The sequence below is a fragment of the Planococcus citri genome, chromosome 4 (assembly GCF_950023065.1).
Source record: "Planococcus citri chromosome 4, ihPlaCitr1.1, whole genome shotgun sequence".
Lineage (NCBI taxonomy): Eukaryota > Metazoa > Arthropoda > Insecta > Hemiptera > Pseudococcidae > Planococcus > Planococcus citri.
In genome coordinates this window covers 6,311,555-6,322,345 of record NC_088680.1, presented here as the reverse complement: position 1 = coordinate 6,322,345, position 10,791 = coordinate 6,311,555, and the positions used below count along the sequence as shown (strand labels likewise).

General features: G+C 35.9%; 1 long non-coding RNA gene across 2 annotated transcripts in view; it reads right to left on the bottom strand.

Moving 5' to 3' along the window:
• Nucleotides 1-9,911: 9,911 nt before the first annotated feature.
• The window catches only part of LOC135845784 (uncharacterized), a 263,256-nt gene continuing 262,376 nt past the window's right edge, over nt 9,912-10,791 (bottom strand). For both annotated transcript variants that reach the window (XR_010558828.1, XR_010558829.1), the window contains one exon: nt 9,912-10,210. This is a non-coding gene — a long non-coding RNA (uncharacterized LOC135845784). The remainder of the gene's footprint in view (nt 10,211-10,791) is intronic.

Genomic DNA, 10,791 nt, shown 5'->3' with positions numbered 1-10,791 from the left:
TAACACCGCCATTTATGTGAAATAAAAATAAAAAAAAAAGTTGATAAAGAAAATGAAAAATACACCATCGATGACTTTTTTGAAAAAGTTTTTTATCGCGACGTGACACGAGACATGTAAAATTTAGTACACGACGATGGATCAAGTATGGTATATTTGTCAGGTACCTTCGTTACAATGTCTGCAAAAATACTCGTACGAGTTGATATCGGAAAATTTTAACGTGGGTTTTGATATTTTTTTCAGTCGAGTAGGTACCTTACCTACTTTAGTATTTTGCAAATAAACAGTTCATTTCCATCTGTTTCTCGGCTCTCGATTGTACTCGTAGGTAGGTACATAATACCAAGAAATGCATACACACATAAGTAACTACTAACTAGGTACCATAATATAGCGATAATATAAAAAACACATCACGTTTCGATGAGTTTTATCTGCTAATTAAAACAATGAACAATGCGAGTATGTGAGTAGGTGTTGTTTTCATCGTACGAATAAAAAATTCACGATAAATACTGATCCAAAAGCATTCGATACTGGTAATCTCATTCGATAAGGGCAAAAAATGTTAACTGATGAAGTGATGATGCAAAAGATTACAGCAGGGATTACCCTAGCAAATAAGATATCGGAATTTGGGGCAAAAAATTGGAATTTCTGATGATAAAAAAATCTTACGAAAGTACCTTATAGGCATTTCACTAAAACGATTCGTTTGAAAAAAATGTCTAAAAGGAGGCCTTTTCTTGACACCAGACAGTTATCGACTCGAACACCCTTAAAATGTTGTAATAAATGCCCCAAATACAAATCCGTGGGTGGTTAACCCACAATGACAATTTTTTTGGATTTCAATGGTTCCCAAAGTTGGGAATAAAAATGAAAAAAAATGTTTAGGAACCACTGAGTATTATTTTCAAAAACTTTTTTAGCGTAAAATATATGTTTGAACCTGGTAAACGTTATGCGAGGTGATTTTCTTATTTTCGACCCTTGGGGGCAGAAATGAGAGGGGGGTTAATTTTTGGAAAATTTCGGAACCACTATTTTGAACCTAGGAACCTACCCCTTTGAACCATCGTTGAAAAGATTTTACAGATGTCAAACATCCAAAAAAAAAAAACTTCGAAAAAACGTTAAAATCGCAATTTCACGATTTCAACGAAATGAATTTGACCCCTAAAAAAGCTCAATTATGAAAGTTACAAAAAAATCAAATGAAAAATTATCAAACACTTAGCACTTCCTAATCTGTTCAATTGAACTTTTTCATCTAGATAATTGAATATAATATGTACCTCAAAACGTTACGTTTGGCGCAAATCGCAGGTTTCTAGCTATCCAGGGGTTCCCAAAATATCGAAATTACGAAAAATTGGTTTTTAGAGTACCAGAGTAAAATTTTATTGGGCTCAAAATTGGGTACGATGGAGATCTTTCAGATTACTAATAAATTGCAAGAAGGTTTGAAAGTGATAAGTTCAAATTGTTGGTTCCAAAATTTTCCAAAAATCAACCCCCCTCCATTTTCTGTCCCCAAGGGTCGAAAATAACCTCCCATAATGTTTATTCGGGTTCAAACAGATATTTTACGCTAAAATAGGTTTTGGAAATAACACTTACTTATAGTGGGTTCCTAAAATTATTTTTCTATTTACAACTTTGGGAACCCCTGGAGCCCAAAAAATGGTAATTTTGGGTTAACTAACCACGGATTTGTATTTGGGACATACATCATAAATATAAATTTTACCTCTTTTTAAAGGGTTAGGGATGAATTTGCGATCTGAAAATTTTGTCTAAGAGATTTTGGACCCCATGAGGCCTTCTTCCACTGATCAATTTCAAAATCCCAGCGGGGCATCGGTTCGTCCTACACACTTAACTATGCTGTTTGGGCCCCAAAGATTTAAAAAAAAATTACCAAATTGATTTTTTTTCAGAAAATGCCAAAAATTCTCACTTTTATCTCCTATTAGAGCGGGCAAATAGCGGTTTTAAAAAGGAAAAAATTGGCACATCAATTTTTTCTTCGGGAATGTGTTCGGATGGACCCTCTGAACCACCAAAAAAAAGCCGACTCTCCTATCCCTGGAGGAAAATTTTTTAGGGGGCTGAAACCGGTTCCGATTCACGTTTTTTGCGTTTTACTCCGTAAATATTAGGTTTTTGAGAAAAACTACCATGACGAAAAATGTTCCTCTTCAAATTCTCGACAATTTGATGCTACGCTCGATACCCATTGCTCAAGGGGGGTGTCCAAAAAAAGGGATGGAAAGAGTAGGTGTTTCAAAAAAGGTCAGTCCAATAAATTAATCAAAATTACCACTTAAAATCATTCGTTTCGGCTCAAATTTTTTTTACAAAGTCTACTCACCCAACTACTAATTAAACTATCATTGGTTTGTCTTCAACCCTCCTCGGGGGTTCGTGAGGGTTGCTTGATTTTTCAAGTAACACACTACTGAATCATATATTTGAAAAACAAATCTGGACGTGCGATATATCGAATAGTATGTTTTCGAGGTCGCTGAATACGAATATGAACTCATTTTTTGCATACAACCCCTCAAAGCCCCTCTGTGCCCCAAAATGGGGGTCAAAATTTTGAAAAATCGTGAAACGTCGAGTGATATATCGAATGGTACGTTTTCGGGGTCGCCGAGTGCGAATATGAACTTATTTTTTGGGTCTCATTCCCCAATGCCTCTCTGTGCCCCAAAATGGGGGTGAAAATTTTGAAAAATCGTGAAAAGTCGAGTGATATATCGACTTGTAAGTATGTTTTCGAAGTCGCTGAGCACGATTATGGCCTTATTTTTTGGGCCCAACCCCTCACAGCTCCCGACTGCCCCAAAAAAGGCCAAAATTTTGAAAATATGTGAAAAGTCGAGTGACATATTGAATGGTATGTTTTCGAAATCGCTGAGTGCGAATATGAACTTATTTTTTGCCTACAACCCCTCAAAGCCCCTCTGCGTTCCAAAATGAGCGTCAAAATTTTGAAAAATTGTGAAAAGTCGAGTGATATATCGACTTGTATGTTTTTGAGATACTGAACTGGAATATGCACTTTTTTCCTGCTCTACTTACGATTCCTCAAAATCCCCTTACGCCCCCTAGATAGGATAAAATTTTTACTTAATAAAGCTAGAAAGCTGAAAGTTGGTATGTATTTTATTTTCGATTCCCTAAATCGACTGGAAACACTTTCAAGCCATTTCGAGTCGTTCTGGAGCCTCCAGCAGATTTATGAAAATTGTTGGTAGCATTATGTGGAAATTTCAATTTCCAGAAATCTGCAAGAGACTCCAGAAGTGCTCAAAATAACTCTAAAACGTCTGCTTAATAGTTACGAGATATTTTAATTTTTTTTAAATAATTTTTTTGCAACGATTTAAAAAGTTTACCAAAAATCAAAAAATGGACTGGAAATGCCTAGAACTGAAATTTTTGCTGTTGGGTATTTTTACATACTCTTTAGATTTAGTTTACGTAGTTTTGTTCAAAAATTTTCCTGCTGGTTGGAATCCCTCTCTCCTTCTCAGTTCTCTCCACATCAAAGTTTCAATGAATGATTATTACCAACTTCAGACCCTCATTTTGGGGCAGAGAGGGGCTGTGAGGGGTTGGGCCCAAAAAATAAGGCCATAATCGTGCTCAGCGACTTCGAAAACATACTTACAAGTCGATATATCACTCGACTTTTCACGATTTTTCAAAATTTTGACCCACATTTTGGGGCACAGAGGGGCTTTGAAGGGTTGTATGCAAAAAATGAGTTCATATTCGTATTCAGCGACCTCGAAAACATACTATTCGATATATCGCACGTCTAGATTTGTTTTTCAATTATATGATTCAGTAGTGTGTTACTTGAAAAATCAAGCAACCCTCACGAACCCCCGAGTAGGGTTGAAGACGAACCAATGGTAGTTTGATTAGTAGTTGGGTGAGTAGACTTTGTAAAAAAAATTTGAGCGAAAACGAATGATTTGAAGTGGTAATTTTGATCAATTTATTGGACTGACCTTTTTTGAAACACCTACTCTTTCCATCCCTTTTTTTGGACACCCCCCTTGAGTAATGGGTATCGAGCGTAGTATCAAATTGTCGAGAATTTGAAGGGGAACATTTTTCGTCATGGTAGTTTTTCTCAAAAACCTAATATTTACGGAGTAAAACGCAAAAAACGTGAATCGGAACCGGTTGCAGCCCCCTAAAAATTTTCCTCCAGGGGTAGGAGAGTCGGTTTTTTTTTTGTGGTTCAGAGGGTCCATCCGAACACGTTCCCGAAGAAAAAATTAATGTGCCAATTTTTTCCTTTTTGCCCCTGCTTTTGTACGTTATTTTCCCGCTCTATATAAATTGACCAGGAACTGCCAAAAAGCCTCGCTGATTTGCTAAAATTATCAGTCTCTAATTTTGTTACATGTTTCGAAAAAAAAGTTGCAAAAGCCTCACTTTTTCACTAAAAATTGCAAAAAAGTAATTTCTTAAACATGTCGTACTTTTTCTGAACCAGAAATTGCCAAAAAATTTGACTTTTTAGATATCATAAAAAAAACAAAATTCAAGGATAAAAACTTTAAAATTGGTCTCGTTTTTTAGTGTATACTCAAGTCCTAGAGAGAAGGGGTTAAAACTATTGAGGCTTCCTGGCACTAATTCCAAGTGGGGAAGGGGAGAGCGAGAATTTTTAGGTTTTTTTTTCCTAAGTAAGTAATATTTAAATGATAATACATAATTATGGAGATGATTCAAAAAACCTTCATGTTTTCATCCATCTTACATATAGCAGATGCATAAGTGTAATTTGGTGGGCATAATTTTGTAGTCATTCGCGATATCTGCGGAAGTGTTGACCCCCCTCTCCACACCCTTTATCATGCATTTCCCTCTCAAGTCACAGCATTACCAGAAATCGAATCAATTTGAATAATCTCGCGAAAAAATGATCAATTTTTTCCGTCGAATCGTCATCGTATATGGTATGCAATTTCGTCGAAGTCAATTTCGGAGAACTTTGCATCGTTTCTGGCATCGATATGCAGCGGACCGTTCCTCGAATCCGCCCACCCCAGTCTTCTTATTTCTATATACACGCTAATACAGGTGTAATTAGCCAATTTCAAAGAAAGTACCTATACCATTTGTGATTACCACCATTCTATACATTGATTTCAGATTTGCATGTATTAGTGTACCGATTTGTGTTTGTGGAAGTAGATGGATATTATGTATAAGCACCTAAACCAATCTTCCTCTATGTCATGTCTTCTGTGTACCTACCTATATACTCTCTGTTGTGGTACGTCTTTCTCTCGTTTCTCAAGGTGATTTCAGTCATCTTTCATTCGTCCTTCGTCAATGACTGTGTATGTATAGCACCTCTTTATGTATTATTATTACAAGTTTGGCTATGACGATGGTGGTGCGGTGTTTCCTCCGAATATACTCGCTCGGTTAGTCTATGCCTGTATTCTGATTTGCTGATATCTCCAGTTGAGATTTTCTTTATAATATACGTACGTTAGAGACGTACCTCTACCTATGACCATTAATGATAGATATATTATATAGGTACGTGCTGCTTACGTAGTAGTATACTATAAACAAAATACGAGATACGACGACCTTGAGTATATCTATCTACTAGAAAGAAGAGAAGAGTAATTTTCAATTTGGTCGACGTGTAGTTTAGCCCCGAGCTGGATATAAACCCCTTTAAATACGACTACGAGAAATCCTTAGGCTAAGCGTTGCCATTGCCTGCAGCGGCTATATGCGGTCGACTCTAGGTAATAAATCTGCCGAAATGATTGTCTTCTCTCGAACGCTACCATATAGCAGCGTCACAATGTATCCAACCATTAAAAAACCGAACGAATGCAATAAAACGCTCGTAAAAAAAATAAATAACCCAGCTCCTCGTATATGTATATGGTAGTACATACTACACAAGTATGAAAATAACATCGCCACTGGATGGTATTGTTGTTGTTGCTGCTACTGATGCTGCTGCTGCTGATGGTGGTGGTGAGGAAATGGATAAGATGAAAGAAAAAGGGTAACTCGGCAGGATTGCGAAATCCATTCGAGAGGTTTTCAAGGGGGTCAAGCTGTCTGATAAATTTAAACGTTCGGTATATTACTTATATACCTACTTAAACTTATTTATAGGTTGGTTCGAAAATTGCAATTTGCTTAGGTGAAAAATTGACGCTCAGAGGATATGCGTGTGTCAAAATCCAAATCCGAGACTGGCCAATAATAACTTCTATTTCTTTCAACGATAAGGTGAGATGTATAGAAAGGCACGGTACGTATCATCGAAAGGATACGCGATTTAGAAAGGGTATTGGCAGAGGATTATCTTTACCTTTCTCGACAGTGCTGAATGAAGCATTCGCCAAATACATATAAGAATCGTACTATACTTTGAGTGAGAATCAGACACGAGGTGTGTGAGTGTGATAAATGGATACGACGCCAGTTCCTAAAAATATACGCTGCTCAATTGATATGTCCGAAGAAATATGTATATGGTAAGCTATACGATTTTATTATAAGCAAATATCTTCGTTTTTTGTGCCTCGGTTGTATTGAAAGATAGTCCTTTTTTTTCGTCGTCCGGTTCCTTTTTTTTTCGCAGATGGGTAAATCCTTTCGTTTGGTCAGATATTTGAATGGTGTGATATATACCCTATATATATTTTTTTCATGTGAGAATCTAAATTGAACATGTGTATAGGTGCTGAGTTTGTGAGACTTTTCGAATATTGACTAAGTTAAATTCGTGTTGAAAAGAAAGATACAATTAGGTAGGTTGATATTTTATTTTAGCATTTTTAGCCTAGTTGAATGGGGAGCTGTCTGAAAAAAAAATTGTCCAGTGACCTCAAACGGGTGTTGGGAAAAACATAGCGTTAGGTCTTGAGCACGATCTTAATATTTTCTTCGGTCTGTTGAGATGAACATTGGCTAGAAATTTCGACACGATTTTCTTGGCCTTTTTCTAATATAGGATTTGCAGGCCAATTTTTCCAATATTCCAGATAATTGGAATATCAAACACAAAGCCGGTGGTGTGGAGGGGAGGGGTTCAAAAATTAGGGACTTTTTGAAAAAAGTCAAGCAAGTTGAAAAAAGTTGGGGAATTTGGGTCAAGTTGGGAAGAAAGTTGTGTAAGTTGAGGAAATCAAAGAATTACCAAAAACTATTGGTGTTTTACTGTTTACTTTCTTGAATTAAAATTTTCAAATTCAACATTTTTGTTTTCCAACCCCCCCCCCCTCTCCAACCTTTTCAAAAATTGTTCGAACTACAACTGGCTAATTTAGCTGGAAAAATCCGAGGCGAGGACGATCTGGGGTAAAAAGTTGGAAAAATTACTGTCTCAACCCCCCCCCCCACCTGAAGCACGTCACGCCTCATCTGCAGCACTGCTACTAATAAAATCAACTCACACGAACCAAGTTTCATCATTTCCGTAGCCATTGTGGAGCTTCCACTTTCCAGCACGATTTTTGTTCTGGACAGAAATAAAATTTCAAAAATTTTTCCACCAGAAGATGTGTGGAAATCAATTTGGGCAGCTAAAAATTGTGGTCTATTTTCGATCTATTCAACAATCCACATTCGATCTGATTTTCAGGCAAGCACATCAAAAGAACGTTTTTTTTTTCAACCAGAATTCTCCACTTACCATTAAAAATATGTTGGTCAAAAACCCGCATTGTAGGTGACTGCCTGAAAATCAGCTCAAATGTGGACAAACTCATCGAATAGATCGAGAATAAGCCACGATTTTTCGCTCTTCAAAGTTCAAATTAATTTGCACACTTTCTGGAGACATTTTAAAATTTTGAAGAAAATGAAAATCGCGCTGGAGGCTCTAGAAAGACTGGGAATTGAGAAATTCGAATGAGGGATGGAGGATGGGGGTTAGTTATAGACATGATAAAACCATTCGATCAAATTTTTAAAAATTTCTTATGTGCAGAAACATCATGATTTTTGAAAATTTTCCAATATTATTCTGGTAAAAAAAAGTTTAAAATTTTGGATAAATCAAAAATCCCACTGCGGGCTCTCGATCTACTCAAAATTGAGAAATTGAAATTTGGAGGTTTAGTTATAAACAGAATAATGTACCTATTAGTGCAAAATTTAAAAAAATTTCCCACATTTTGACCAAAAAATACCCTTGAGATGTCCTCTAAAAAGCAAATCAAAGGTGGAAATTAGCTCGAAATGCGAAATTCGGATAGAAGGAAAGAGGGAGGGAGGGAGGAAGGAAGGAAGGGATGTAGGTTCCAGAAAAGATAGATCCAGATATGTACACATTTTTAAATGCATAATTCGCCAAAAAATAGTCAATTTTGAATTTTCAAAAATTCGTCAAAAAACAATAAATTTGGCCAGCTGAAATTTTGGTTGTGAGGGTTTCAAAGCGAAATTTTTCCAAAAATTGCCCTCCCGTTCAAATCGGAGGCGGGCATCTCGAGAGGTTCCCTTCTGAGTTTGGCGTTGGATTCAAGAGGATAAAGCGAGGAGGATCTTGACCCGAAATTGGAGGATATGAAAAAAAAAAACTGAAAAAAGCTGAAATGAAAATCAAAAGTTATGTACGTAAAAGTTTTGCATTTGGTTGAATGGTTATGCAAGTTATGCTAAGTCATGCATTTGCCTGATTTTCCAAAAAATATCAGACTTCAAAATTCAGGAAAACTCAAAAAAAAATATAAAACATAATCTAAATTGATTCAAGTTTTTCATTTATTTGATGTTACCTATTTTGAATTTTTTTTATTTGTTGGCCTTTTTTTCTAAAACTTTGTTTGCTGACAATCGTCGCCACATTTTCAGTTCATGGGCATTACTTTTGCAAAAAGTTGTCTTTTTTTCACTATGGAAACTGCCATTTTTCAATAAAAATATCGTGTTTCCCAATTAATGAAAATGTCCAATTCCTCTCGCCCTTTCGGCTCCCCCTCACTCAAAAAATTAACACTTCTTCACTAACAAAGTCGTTTTTTCACCAAAGTTTCCATTACCCCCCCTCGCCCCCTCCACTGAAATGGTCATATGTATTTTGTTCGCCAATAATTTGACACGTTTTCACTACAAATTAATGGCAACTTTCTCACATACGTATAAACTACAATAAATTGTTGCTCTTCTCACTAAACATTGACATTTTTTCAACTGAAAATTGACACATTATTATAAGTATGTTGAAAATATTAGGTATTTTTCCTGTTAAAATGAAGAATTCTCTTGATTTTCTAACAAAAATGGGCACACTTTTTCACCTGAACAAATTGTCACTTAATCACTAAAAATCAATGGTCTTTTTTTTTTCCAAAAATGTTCAATTTTATTTCAATTTCCTTCGCTTCTTTCCTTCACAGAAACCTTTTTTTTAAATCTAAAAATTACAATTTTCATTTTTATAGGGGGGGGGGGTGTCAAAACTATCAAATATAATGGCTTTTTAACGAGAATGGGCCAAATCCAAGGATTAAAAAATTTGTAAAAATGCAAACGTTCAATTTTTTCGGTTTTCATCATTATCATGTAGGAGGGGGGGAGGGGGTTCTAACGCTGAACGCTGAATGATGCTTTCCTGATGAAAATTAACCAAATCCAAGGATTAAAATGTAAAAAAGTAAAAATGTCAGTTTTTTCAAATTAAAAAAAAAAAAGTTTCGGGGTTCATCGAATTTTAGAGACTTCCTGGCACAATTTGATTTCAAGTGAGGGGGTCCTATATGCATTTGGGTTTTGAAGGTGTCTACACTGATTTTCAGCACACCTTCAGGAAGCTCATGGAAGCGATTTTATAAGCCCAAAAGCCGTCGATAGTTTCAAATTTTCACCATTTGAACAAAAAAAGAGGGATATTCGGGTGTGCATTCCTCCTTTCTTTATTATCGAGGAATTACGAACGAGTACAACCTTATTTTTTAAGGAACATCTTACCTCCCAAACTCACCTCACCATCATGTTGGATGGCCACTAGGTGAGCAAGGAAGTATATTCTTAGATTATTGCACACATTCTTACCTCTCTTCCCTCGTTAGAGGGAGGAGAGTATATACCCAATACCCATAGTATGATAATGATGATAATTCCTCGAAGGATCAGCAAGCCCCAAAATCCAAATGCCAGTTGCTCCTCAACTCCAGAGTGCACCAGAGTCCTGAAATTTTTAAAGCAAGTTGAGTTAATAAAAATTGACTTTACAAATACGATTTCACAAATACCTAATTTAAGGAAGAGGAGGTTCAACTTAAATTTATATCAATTAAAAAAGCAGAAATTTCCTTTTTCATATCCTCACACAGAAAATCTTTCATCTCAATAGCATCTTTATGCAAAATCTCAGCAAAAAAAAAAATTGAACGAAGAAATCATTATAACCTTTTAGTTATAGTTAAGAGAATGAATAGAGAAGAGGGGCTAAAATTCCAACCAGATCTTATACAAAATAAGCCCTTTATACACACCATGTAAAATTCTCTCTATTTTATGCCTCTCAGCTCTCAGCCCTCAGCTTATTCACCACGACGTTGAATTCAAATTCTCATATTCTTTTTCTCTCGACGACAGAGCTAGCGTATGTTTTTGCGAAATCTTTTGCTTTTTCTTGCCTCGCCTTTATTTCTGTATGTGTGGTGTAGTGTAGGTTTTATACGCGTTGATCCTTTTAACCTGCTTTGAATTTGTCAACGTAATTTATTTCGCTCTAGCTTCACTTGAACTTTTGGTTTTAATTTGATT